Genomic DNA, 13,654 nt, shown 5'->3' on the forward strand with positions numbered 1-13,654 from the left:
CGCCTCCTTCCCGACTCCTCTCCTTCCCTTCTGTGGGAGAGGAAAAAAGCAGCTCAAAAAGCACTAGGAATGGAATTATTGAGGCAAAGAGAATGAATATTTTTATTTTAAAATAATTCATTGAGCTCTTTCTTTTAAAAATTAGGGGATACTGTTTTATAAAAGACAAACTTTGGAGTGTGATGAAAACCCTGCACAGACAGGATTCAGTCAGTAGATTTCTCCACTGACATTCTCCATTTCTGACGCTTGGTTTTCTGTCTTGGTGGCAGGGAAGGTAGTAGGAGTCGCTCCCTGAATCCACTCTGAAGAGTCTTTTTGAGGAGTAATATGTGGAAACACGGGCTCCCTGACTGAGTTAACAAACCGGTGATTGAATTAGCCCTGACAGAGGTGCGATTTAGACTAAGTGCCGCCTTAGCGCCTTGCCTGTGACGTCAGACGACCTCAGTTTGAGGAAATCTTCAATCCCAGCCAAACGAGGTTAAGCTCGTGTATTAAGTTGCAGGTAGTTCTCCAATGTAGGGACACCCGAGGTTTAGCTGCCTGCTTGCAAATCATCCAGGGACAGCTGCTGGAGGACAGGGCTGGGCCCGGGACACCAAGTAAACAAGGTCACAGAGCCAGGGGACAAGATCGCAGGAACGAGGCCATCCCACACCCCCCCCCCCTTTTTTAAACAGTCACATTCTTTTTTTTTTTCAATCAGCACAAAAGTCTTTTTTATTTTTCCCACTTATCATGCCATGAATTCATAGGGAATGGGTTCCAGCAGCTCAGGCTCCTTTCCACTGGTTCTGACAAAGTGTGCTTGTCTGGGTGGAGCAGGCTGGCGCTTCAGGTGAGCCCAGGTACCTTTCTCTCTGGCTTCCTTCCTTTTCTGATCATTTCCCTTCACACATTTCAGGACACTATCTCGGCTCTTAGAGAGTTTAATATGCTCAATACGCACATTCATTCTCTTGGCAAGAACCTTGCCCTTAACTTGCTTGTTCACAATAATGCCCACTGCATGCTGGGTGACACTGTAGACTCTTCCAGTTTTGTCCTGGTAACATGTGTGGGGCCTTCCTTTTTGAACAGCGCCCATTCCCTTCATGTCCACAAGATCCCCTTCTTGTAGATTGGCATGTATGTGGCCAAAGGAACCGCTCCATGTTTTCTAAGAGGCCTAGAGAACATAGAGCGGGGCCTCTCTTTCCCTTTGTGTTAGTCATTTTGGCAAATGACTGGGAGATGGCAGTTCCGGCCGAAAGACAACAGTCACATTCTTGAAGATTAGGAACTATAACCCGGGACTCGCAGTCCAAGTGCCTGAACTCTGTCACCGGTCACGGACCTGCCATCAGAGAACTTAACCAGAGGGGGAGGCAGTCGATTCTCTCCCGTGTGCGTGGCTCCGGGACGCACTGAGCTGTTTTGTAAACAGTATAAATATTAACTGTGCCTGTTGCATGCCAAGCCAGCGTTAGGCATTATGAAACAGGAATGACAGCCACTGAAAGCTAGACTTCGTCGGGTAAATGATATAAGCATTTCAGTTTTATCATTTGCTTTTGATGGGCGTGCGGAAATGTCTGCCTCGAGGAAGCAGCAGACGGGCTCAACTCCCTGAACCCATGATTCTCAACCTTGGCTGACTTCAGAACGTCCCAAATACAGAAAACGAGGCTCTGCCCACTTCAATTGAATCTGAAATTTCTGTGTGTCCGTGGGGTGGGGATGAGGGGACTTTGGGAATTTTGAATCCTGAACCCAAATTGAGCATCACCATTCTCACACTATGGCAAAAAGTGTCTGAGATGTGGATTTAAGTATAATTAGTACCAACTGTTACCCACATACCCAAGTTGTTTGTTTAATGTCATCAACATTATTATGCACAGAAATCCTGCCCCCTTAGCATTCTTGGTGCTGGCTCCTTATCTGTCGCTTCCAATGTTTATTTCTCCTAAAGTTTCCCCCAAACCACAATGTGGATTTGGGAAGGCACAACCTATCATCTCATCGACAGCACCAGATACAGTATCATTCAGTGACCTCGTTGGATAAGGGAAAAGCTCAATCTTTGCCAACAATGAGGGCCAAAAGTGGAGCTCCCAGGCTCCGCGAGGCTCCAGAAAGAATCATAGAATTGAAGGGAACACAGCGTCTCTGCATCTTATGGGTGAGGGGATTGAGAACAGAGAGGTTGGAACTTGTTCACGATCACACACAGCCCGGGAGTGGGACAGTTGGGTCTGGAACCCAGGCCTTCCAGTTCCCCCACCCCACCTGGGGAGAGAGGATGGGGCCCTTTAGGGGGAGGCGGAGTGGGCTTGCTCCCTCTCTCCCACCAGGCAGCTTTGCTGAAACCTGTTTTACGTAAGAGGCTTTAGGAAGGGTGAAACCATGGCGCACTAGAGCATACTGGCGGTTCTGGTGTCAGTCACCACGTTTTTTGCAGGTTCAGGTAATCCAGCAGAGCTTGTTTACAGAGCGCTGGCCAGAGAAGTTTCCAGGTCTTTAAAACAGAACACGCACTGGCATCCACTCCTTTAGGGACTCCACCAAACTCGACTCTAGAGATCAGTGGTTCCCTTTCACTTAATCCTTTTAACTTGCAAAAGGGCCAAAGATCACTGTGTCTTGGACATTCTGCAATGTGAGACGTTAACCTTTTCTAAATGAGTGAGTGAATGAATGAATAAAGTTAACCTTTCCATGCCTCCGTGCAAGAGCGCTTTTCTAGGTTTACAACAAACACTCTTGATGTTTCACTGACCTCTTCAAAGTTCTCTTCAGCTTATGTATAGATATGCAAATTTGTAGCCATAACCTTTATGCTAATAAAAACAATTGTAACAGTTCTCTATGTTGTGTAGTCTGCAAGAATTATACCATTGAATTCTCCCAACAACCCAGTTACATTAGTTCCATTTTCCAGAGGAAGTCACTGAGAGCGGGGTTCTTGCCAAGGTTGAATAAGTAATAGAAAAAGATTTGTCCACAGATTGCTCTGCCTCCAAAGCTGAGTCCTTCATCACTGAGACCAAAGCACACCTCACCTCATAAGCCATTATAAATTCACTTGTTATTTGGCTGAGGCATATAAAAGTCACCTATTTTCTTTTTAGATCATCTTTAAATAGAGGGCATTTTGCCCCCACCTCTCATTTATCTGAAGAAACAAGCCCAGTGAATTATTTCAGGAACAGCTAGAATTGCCACGAGCCTACGACAGATGGGAGCTGCACCCAAAGTAGCGTGGTAAGGCCCAGATATGAATGGGGGTACCGCCAGCACCTGACATGTCATTTATTCAGTATTATATGCACGGTGCTAGGCATCGCAGCTACAAAGTGAGATAAGAATGGCTTTCTCTCTCAGTGGAACTCACAGTCTAGAGGGGAAACAAGACTTATAAATGGAACATTTCAATATAATATGACAAGTACTCAATTAGCAAAAGCACAAGGCAAGTTTGGAGCACAGAGATGAGTCAATGAATCGAGGAAGGGGTGGCCAGAGAAGCCTACCTCAAGGTCATGGCCCATACCCATCTGGTAAGTCTGGAAGGAGGAGGGGGAGCTAGCCAGACTGAGAAGATGGTGAGGAATGGGTGGGGAAGGGCACTGTAGACAGAAGAAATGGCACAAAGAGTAGAGCAAGAATAACAAAGGGGTGCAAGGGGACTGTGAGCAGATCCATGTGTGGGATGTAAGATGTGAGGTAGGAGGGAGGTCGTGAGCTCACAGATGGCCTTATGTGTTTTGCGGAGCTTGGATTTCTCAGTAGACACTGGGAAATTATTTAAGAGCCTTAAGTTCATGAGTGATATGATCATATTTGCGTTTCAGTCTCATCACCCTGACCAGCTATCTCCTGTTTTCTGCTATCACCAGTGACTCATACGTGTGACATTCTCCCATGAGTTTATCCGATGGTTATGAGCAAACCCCCAAAAGAAATCCATGTCAAGACACATCATAACGACACTGCTAACAACCATGGACAAAGGAAAAGATCTTGAAATCAGAGAAACATGTCACCTTGTTTATAGGGAGAAGTAGTGAGAATAACGGAAATGGCAAAGGCACTCCTGCTGTTTTCCCAATGCCGAAAGAAAAGACCTGTCATCCAGAATCTTAAACTGACAGAAAACAGTACGACTGAATCTGACTTTATCAAAATTAAAAAGGTTTGTTCTGTGGAAGGCCCTACGGAGAGTATGAAAAGATAGGGTACAGAATGGGGACTGATTTGTAAAACATATCTGACAAACAAGCAGTATCGAGACAATGTAAATAACTCGAGATCCGATGTTTAAAAAAATCTAATTAGATTGTGGGCAAAACACATGGAGAGACATTTCACTGAAGAAGGTATTCAGATGGCAAATAAGCCCATGAAAAGATGTTCAAAATCATTCGTTGTTGGGAAATGTCAATTAAAACCACAATGAAATGCCTGTATACACCTATCAAAGCGTCTAAAATGAAAAATAGTGACACCACCAAATGTTGGGGAGGCTGAGGACAGACTGGATCACTCATACATCTCTGCCGAGACTATAAAAGGGGACACACGCTCTGCAAAACACTTTGGCTTGAAGAGGAGGCGGGCGACAGAGAGGTGGGCGTGCCTGCCAAGTTCGGCAGGTGCGTCCTTGTGGTGAGGGACTGTTCTGTGGCTTGGCTGTGTCCATGTCCAGGTCCTGGTTGTGATGTCCTCCTACTGTTTTAGACGATGATACCACTGGGGGAAACGGGGTAAGGGGCACGTGGTTCCTCTCTAATAGTTCTCACAACTGCATGTGAATCTGCAATTTTCTCAAAATAAAATTTAACTTAAAAATAAGTTTGTCCTTGAAATGCCAGTGAATGGTACTACTTGATAGAGAGTTTCTGTAATTAAAAATGTTTGGCAGACACTGGAATAAACAAAATTTATCAGGTTTCCTTACTGGGGGGCTCCTCAGAGCCCTGCATCTGTATTTTTCTTCTAAAAAAATATATTTATTTATTGATTTCAGAGAGGAAGGGAGAGGGAGAGAGAATTAGTAGCATAGCAAAGTCTATTACTCATGGGTCCTTACTCCCAACCTCTGCTTCCCACTGAATCACACTGCCATCAAGTCTGATATAGGAGGAAAGGGAATATTCTCATGAGAGAGAATCATCCACTGGCTGCCTCCTGCACGCCCCCTGCTGGGGATCGAGCCCACAACCTGGGCACGTGCCCTTGGCCAGAATCGACCTTCAGTCCGAAGGCCAACACTTTATCCACTGAGCCAAACCAGCTAGGGCTGCACTTTCTTTTATGTATAAGTAATGTGCCTAATGTCTTTCTAATAAGGCTGTTGTTAGTATTAAATGAGATGATACATGTAAGAGGATATATAATACCCGAAACAAGTGTTAAGATGATTATTACTATTATATTTACTCTTTACCATAAATTTGTCACATTTGTGTTATTATATTAATTTTAAAACTATGGAGATTGAGGCTTAAAGAAGTTAAATAATTTGAAAGAGCACAGCTAGCAAGAGGCAGAGCCAGGATTTGTTCTCAGATCTGTCTCTCAAATATCTGCTATTCATTTTGATGCAATATTCCCTCAAAAAGTCTGATTTCTTTAAAAAGTAAAAATTAAAAGACAAGGGACAGACTAGGAAAGTATTTATAATTATATCACTTTCAAAGAATTTCATTCATTACCTTCATAAATCAATAAAGAAAACTTTTCTAATATAACAATGGGCAAATCACCAATACATCAAATCGTGATAGTACCCAAAGGACATCTCAAAGTGTTCAGACTCAGAGTAAAATGAAAAAAATCCCTTTAAATTAATTTTAAATGCTTTTCTTTCTTTTTTTTCCCAAAGTGAGGAAATCTTACTTTCACTCATATAACAGCTGTGGTGAAATAGGTACTCTCAAACAGCTATCCATGTTTAGCATAACTTTGGTAGTGGGGAATTTGCTGCAAAATACTTTTAAACTAGTTTTTTTAATTTCTAAAAATTAATAATATTAATTAAAATTTTTAAAAATGAAGCAGATACAGAAAGACTTAATGCTCAAGGATGTTTATGACTGCATATTAATATGAGCAAAAATGTGAGAAAAACCTTAATATCTCTCAGTAGGGGATGGTTAACAAATTATGGGACATTCATATGATTGCAGTAATAATCCTGTTTTTAAAAAGTACTGATATAAGAAAAATGCAAATATTTTTACATGAAAAAAAGCAGAAAACCTCCAATTGTATAAAATCAAAATGTGTGTGTGTGTGTGTGTGTGTGTATGTGTTTGAAGAAAATACATCAAAAGGTCAAAGGTGTCTCTGAGCTGAGGCTTTCATGAAGAATGCTTATATTCTTTACTATAATTTCAAAATTTTCCACAATAATAATTCAGGAAAAACAGCGACAATCTGCTTCTTCCAGTGGGTTAAATTCAACACCGATGTGAACACCATCAAGCCCCTGTTTTGTGGGTACCTCCCAGTTGGAAGGACTCCGGGGTCAGGGTGCTATCTCCCAGGGCCGTGGGAGAGGTGAGGGCGGGGAAGGGAGCAGGGTGTCAGCAGAAATTCTCTCCCGCACCAGCGACTAGTCAGCAGCAGGATGAAATGTGAGAGGACGGGCACCTGGCTTCCCCCACGTACGCTCCCCTGCCCCTCCTGCTCACTGTTCACCACAGACTCTGCAATCACACAGGCACCAGGTTAGCTGTGTGCTGAATACCGAACGACTGTCAAAAGTTATCTCTTGCCAATTTGTTGAAAGGGATAATAACATAGAATAGTATTTGACAGCCTGAGTACACTGTTGTTCACACCAAATATTATTTAGATCTTTTGAAGTGTGGAGCTGCTATGCTTTTTAATTTTCTGTGTAACTGCCCGGTGCATTGAGCATGCAACAGGTTATTTAGTGATTGCTGCCTAATAGGCATATAAACTCAACTTGTCTACAGACCTTTTGGGCTCTCCTACCAAGTCTGTTCTCCCAGTTTTCATCATCTCAGTACAGGTGCTACCACTAACCATTTGTCTAACTTCCAGCCTATAGATTGGTCTTGCTTCTTCACTTCCCTAATACCTCTGACCCCTCCAGGTACCCACTTTGCTCCCAAAATACAGGGTGCCCCCCCAAATGTGTACACGCTTTAACAGCTGATAGCTCAATTGATGTTTCTTGTCAGATTTAACCCATTGGGGTTAGTAATTACTCAAATTGTGTACACATTTTTGGGGGGACACCCTAGATATTCGGAATCCATCCACTTCTTTCTATTCACATTATAACAGATTAGTCCAAGCCAAACCAACTGCATCTGGATTGGTACATTTTTCTTTCTGAACAGGTCTCCCTGCTTCCATCCTGCCTCTTACAATAACCTCTGCCTGGAAATGCAAGTGATGTTTTATAACGTAACGACTCTTAGAGAAAACTCCGAACTCCTTGAATGGGCTTTAGGTTCAACCTGATTTGACCCTGCCAACCTCTTTGATTTCACCTCCTACCACTCTCTCCACCACACCCACTTCCATAGTCTTCTTACTGGTCCCCAAGGATGCCCGGCTTGTGCCCACCATGGGGCCTTGTCCCAGCTCATCTCTCTGCCCCGAACCCTTTCCCCCCAGAACTGTTATTCAAGCCTTAGTGAAAATTCACCTCTGCATTAACTACCCTCCTTAACTTCCCAATTCAAAGTCGCTCTATCACTTCCTGTTCTCCTTGCTTCCTAACAATTACAATTCTGCACTTAATATTTTATTTGTTTAATGTCTGTCTCAACTGAACGCAAGTCCCAGGGAGCTGGAATCTGGTCTGTCTTGTATCCTACACCCCTAGAATCACACCTGGCAGGTAAATATTTGTTCATGAATAAACAAGTATCTAATCATATAACATATAGATATTCTCTGATTGACCTGCTGGGTCAGGAGAGGGTTCCACTAAGTGCAATGGGGTGAGAGACGGAGAGGAACTGACCCATCAGACCAGGCTGGGAGCAGGGGCAGACCCAGCGGCAGGGACGAGGGAGACTCCAGGACAAGGAGGACAGTGACCCAGTCTGGCAGGTAATGACCACCAACAGGAGTGTGTGGTCAGTGTGCAAAGCACAGCGCAGGTGATGTCGGAATGGACGACTTCAGGGACAGTTGTCTGTGAGTGGCAAGCTCCAGGCAACTCACTAAGTTGCAGGTAGAACTGTGGTTGAGGAGAAATGGCAAGCCGCCAGGAGAAGCCCCCACGTAGCAGGAACTGGAGTGTGAGGCAGGTTATTCAGACAGGAACTCAGACTCAAGGAGCCGGGAGGGTCTCGGGACTCAGGACTGAGGCGCCAGACCAGCCTGGGTGTGGAGGCAGAGGTTGAAGACGGCTTTCTGCCGGATCCCCTGTTCATCTGGCTGGCGGCCAGCGCTGGGACTGTGTGTGCTTCAGCAATTTTACTACATTCAAGGGTATTTAATAGAACAAAATAAAAAGTATCCTCAGTCAGCAGGAGAACCAGAAACATCACTGGCCCTTGCGCAGTCGAGTCTGGGCTTAAAGGGCAGAGAGGCAAGGTGACTTCCCGGACGCTTCCTGTCAGGTGCCACGGGACTAAAAGCACCTACAATGGCACCTTCAGATAGAGATGTAGCGTCATAACCACCCGTAGGCCAGCAGTGTCATCAGGACCCTATCGGGAAAAGCAATCCTCTTACCTGTGGCTCCACATGCACAGGTGGCAGCTGGCCGGGTCCCCTGCACGCTGTCGTCGGGAAGCAGAGGTGGACCTCCAGCAGGCGGGGGCCAGGCCCGGCCCTCCCTGCAGACACCCTCTGTGCCGTCACTGACCCCAGGACCCGAAGCTGGGCAAGGCTTCCTTCCAGCCCTTCGCCCGGAGGTCTGCATGAGCCTGGAGCAGTGCTCTCCGCGGTGCCTGGCGAGTGGGATCACCTGGAGAGCTGTAAGAACCACCTCAGCCCCCGTCCTACACTTACGGAGTCTGATGTGATTGGCCTGGGGTGTAGGCCCAGCTTCCGGGGTTTTTAAAAGCTCGCAGGTGGGTCTAATGTGCAGCCAAGGCAGAGCCTTGGCCCTGGAGCTGGATTGAACACAAATGGAGGGGTCACCTGTGTCAGTGCTGGTGGGGAGGGTGCTGAGGGGTACCCGGAAGCCAGGCAGAGTCGTCTATCAATTCCCAGCACAAATGGCTATGCATCTATCACATCTGCTTTATGTTGTCCTGTTAGATCAAATAGCTTTCAAATGTCTTGATATTATCAGTAAATAATTTTTGAAATTTCACCTAGACTTCATTTTGTTAATTATACAAAGAATTTTTACTCCTTGTTTTTTTCATCTTGAAGAATCAGAGGCTCAGGGTTATGGCTGGAGGTCGCATGGGGCACTAATTATTTTGTTTGAAGCAGTAGCTAGTGACGGCTGAAGCAGACTGGATAATCAGACAGATCGAGGTTAAAATCCCAGTTTGGCCACTTCCCAAATCCGCAAATGAGAAGTGAGATTTAGAGTAGCACCCATCTGATTCCGTCTTTGTAAAAATTAAATGAGCTTCTATATGTAAAGTCCGTGGCCTGGTAACTAGCCAATAGTAAGATCCTCTATTATCACTTCTGCATCTTCGTACTCATTTTCTTTGCTGAAATCTTTCTTTACAGGTTGCAGCGTTCATTTCTTAGATGCACTATCATTTAGGCAACTTAATGTAAGCTTTCACAACAGTTGCATTCTATACTTTGGTATTAGTTAAGTTTCCTTTGGTTGCAAAAAGCAGAAACCAGCTCTGGCTTCCTTAAGGCAAAAAATCTCAAATTTTGGGAGGATAGCAGGTATGCAATAATGACAACCACGTCACAATGAAGCCAGCACTCATTCAGAGCAGCTCTAAGCCGCAGAAGTCTAACCGACAGCATTAAAGTTTTCACCTTTATTTGCCTTGTGGTTTTAAGTAGCATTATTTTTAAATACCTTGAGCTTTTTTGAAACCACATGCAACATGGACAAGGGCTGCCCTCCACCGAGCTGGCTGTGATGGGTGAGACAGCCCTGGAAGCACCTAGTGGAGAGGCGGGCACACGTAGGCGCCCACTACAGGTGTGCTTCCAATTCTTTACATTGGTTTTCCTAATTTTTCAAACAAGATGTCCTTTCACCTACTGCATTTGATAAGGATGCCTCCTTGAGGATCCTTTCTTCTCTGTCCCATGTGTCTCCAGGCCTCAGCACTTCTGGGGGATGAATGAGGTCATTTATCTATACCTATGTTCTGCTGGCCTACTGCCTCCACCACACATGCTGCACCTCTAGTCCATTAGGAAGCCACCCTCCTGCCACCCACACAACTGCGTGTCCCAGGAGGTGTCCCTCATGTACACGATGGCCCTGGTGACCATGGGACTCACTGACCTCACCACTCCCACAGGAGTGGCCATCCTGCCTGTGGCCACCGTACCCTGCTCTTCACTCTGCTTAAAGGTCTCTTTAAGTACTCTTCTTTCTGTAGATAAGTTCTATTTTTTAAAAAATATACTTTTATTGATTTCAGAGAGGAAGAGAGAGGGAGAGAGAGATAAAAACATCAATGATGAGAGGGAATCATTGATCAGCTGCCTCTTGCACGCCCCACACTGGGGATCGAGCCTGCAACCCGGGCATGTGCTCTCACCTGGAATCGAACTATGACCTCCTGGTTCATAGGTCGATGCTCAACCACTGAGGCATGCACGCTGGGAAATAAGGTCTCTCTAAACAAGCTCTTCAAACCTCCCCTCCCCCAGATTCCTTATGCCTCTCACCTGGCCTTCAGCCAGTCCAATGTCTCTGAATCCTAGCAATGGACAGACCTAGCGTTATCTCCCATGAGGCTCCCTAACAGGCACGCCCAAGGCCCCAGGGAGACCTGCCTGCCCTGATAATTCAACAGCTGTGCCAGGTCTGGACCCCAGAGAAATAGAAGTCTCCACGACAAGGTCTTTGCTATGTCTGTATCAACGCATCTTTTAATTTCTCTCCTCTTCATTTTCTATCTTCTCTCTTTTCATTTATCTTTATGAAATTTTAATTCATAGGGTACATCCTTTTGAGTTTTCTTTCCTATTAACAACAGAAGAATTTCAGAATGGCCATAAGAAAAACAAAGGCAATAACAACACAAAAATCACCTGAGCAGTTGATGAAGTCAAATTTATCATTTCAGCACCGACAAAAAGTATTATGGTTGAACAGAAATGAGTAAGAGAAAAATGTTTCTTTCTCATGGTTTAAAATCTTCAGTGGCATAGGACTTCTATCTGCTATTTGAAATGTCCCACCTGGGGTGTATTCAAAGTCTAAAACTCCAACAGCAATTCAATTTAGTATTTAAAAAAAAAGAACTACGTGTCAGGATAGACTACTATTGCCAGAGGAATCTTTCAAACAAATAAGTCAGGCTAAAGATAAAACAGACATTCAATAGAACAGACATTCAAAGACTTTAGTTCAACAAATGTTTGTGGGGTGACCAGCTCTTTGCTAGTGAATAGGTTCTTGAACTTACTAGTCAGAGGATTATAAAAATGAAGTTAGTCTTGCTATATTTGCTAGGCTTCTAAAATGTTTTTTGGTTGTTTTTATTATTATTTTAACACTGAGAAAAAAGGCAATGCTTTCAATACATTAGTGAAAGATTCTGTGCCAATTGCAGCGTAATCAGGAAGCAGGGTTTCTCTTCCAGTAAGTGATTTCTGAAGTGTTTACATGGAAGAAAGGTTCTCTACTGGCACTATGTTAAAAATAGAATTTTATTGTATTTTGTAGTATCATCAGTGCCAGATTAGCCACATCTGTCACATTTACTCTGTAAACCAAGGAGTTAGTAGAATCTTGTTCCTGTACAGTGAAGAACACGGTTTTGTTGTTTTTTGAAATGCCACCTAAAATCTGCGAAGAAGGTTTCTTTTGGCATGAGGGACTTGACAGCGTATGGGGCAGCATGTGCGTGGTCCTGTGCGCAGGCTCGGAGGGTGGCCCCTGGGAGGCTGATAAAAGCTGGAAACAAAAATGCTTACACAGGCTGAGAATTAATTACCTCCATCCAGCACACGCAGTATCAAAGCGAGCCGGTCCCACTCACTGTCAGACCCTGCGGAGCTGAGAAGCAGATGATGATGGTTCCATGGCCAACATCCTTTTGCTGCATGTTCTATGTATAGTTGGTGAGATGATTAAAAGATGAGTTCCAATCCTGAGGCATTTATAGCGCCCAGCTGTGGTGGCTCCTCTGATTCTTTCTGGGCTCAGTAGACACCTCTGGCTTTTTTTTTTTTTTTATTAAACAACCCTTTTTAACATTTTACAACAAGCAGATGTAACTAACCTGCTGCTGGACCACTTTCCTGCCTGGCCCCAAATGCCTCCAACTAATACACAGAGATCCTTGAAAACACCCCAAATGTGACTAATTATCCAGCAGCACGTTGTTCAGTAGCAAACGAAAAACCAAAAAGCACGGGAAGGAGAAATGTTTCAGGACTATGAAGCTAAACCAGGAATGCAAATTTGTTATGATTGGAATAGGAATCACTGCTGGGACTACATTTTAAAAATTTTTAATGAAGCTCATCTTTTCTCTGTCAAACAGAATCTCTTTAGCCAAGTGTCTGATCTTTTGTCAATGGAAAATAAAGCTAAGCATCATTTTACCGAATACTTACACATTTTCTCATTTTAAATAACCAGGTAGATTCCAGCTTGTACACAATGTTAGTGAAACCCAGATTCACAACCCTGTGGTCCATCTTTCTTGGCATCTATGCAAGAGAATGAATAACAACAAAAATACTGTGACAGTGAAATTTAATGTCTAAGAGAGGATGTGTATGGGGGTTGCCTAATTTTCCCATTCACCTCTGAAGTCCTGGCGTGTTAGGGGAAGCAAAAATGGGTCTTCTTACAGGGGGCTCTAGGTGGGAAAAGTAGCAAGATATGGTGGAGCTGCCCTAGCCTCAGCATTGAGATGTGTGAAGGACCAGAGGGGGGAAGACTATCTCTCACCAGTATGGGTAGGGGGCTTACACTTGGGAGCAGAGTGGAGATATTAGAGCTCAGTCCTGGGAGGTGTAACATTGAGAGAGTCGCTATGATGTCATTTTTGTCTTTCATCTCTCTAACCTCAGTGCCTACCCCAATACCTGGCAAATATTTACTTAATAAATATTTGTTGAGTTAGTTTATATTTTCTTTCCACCCACATTCTAGGGAACTTGCTCAGGTTTAAAGATGCAAAGAATCTGTGGGAAGCAATGAGATAAATTATAGCTGTTATGCTAGGAGCACTTTCAGAAACAAAGAAAATAGGGCTACAAAATTTGGGAGTTGTATTAGTCAGACATGTTAAGTTATGCTGTGGTTACAAACAACCCCTTAAATCTCAGAGACTTAACATAATAAAAATTTATTTCTAACTTATGCAAAGTCGAATGCAGATGTTCCTGGTCAGGTCATTCTCCTAGGTGGCTCTCTTCCAGGTGGTAACACAGGGATCTAGACTCTTTCCTTCTAGTACTTTTATCATCCCCTATGCCACCACTGTCCTCTGATCTACCCTTTAACCAGCCAACCACAAAGTGAAACAAGAGCATAGAGAAGGTGCACCCACTT

The 13,654-nt window shown here is 44.1% G+C and overlaps 1 pseudogene; it reads right to left on the reverse strand.

The window, feature by feature from the left end:
• Positions 1 to 704: 704 nt before the first annotated feature.
• Positions 705 to 1,220, reverse strand: LOC102427122 (annotated as a pseudogene).
• Positions 1,221 to 13,654: the final 12,434 nt, after the last annotated feature.

The sequence above is a fragment of the Myotis lucifugus genome, unplaced genomic scaffold (assembly GCF_000147115.1).
Source record: "Myotis lucifugus unplaced genomic scaffold, Myoluc2.0 scaffold_52, whole genome shotgun sequence".
NCBI classification, from domain to species: Eukaryota; Metazoa; Chordata; class Mammalia; order Chiroptera; family Vespertilionidae; genus Myotis; species Myotis lucifugus.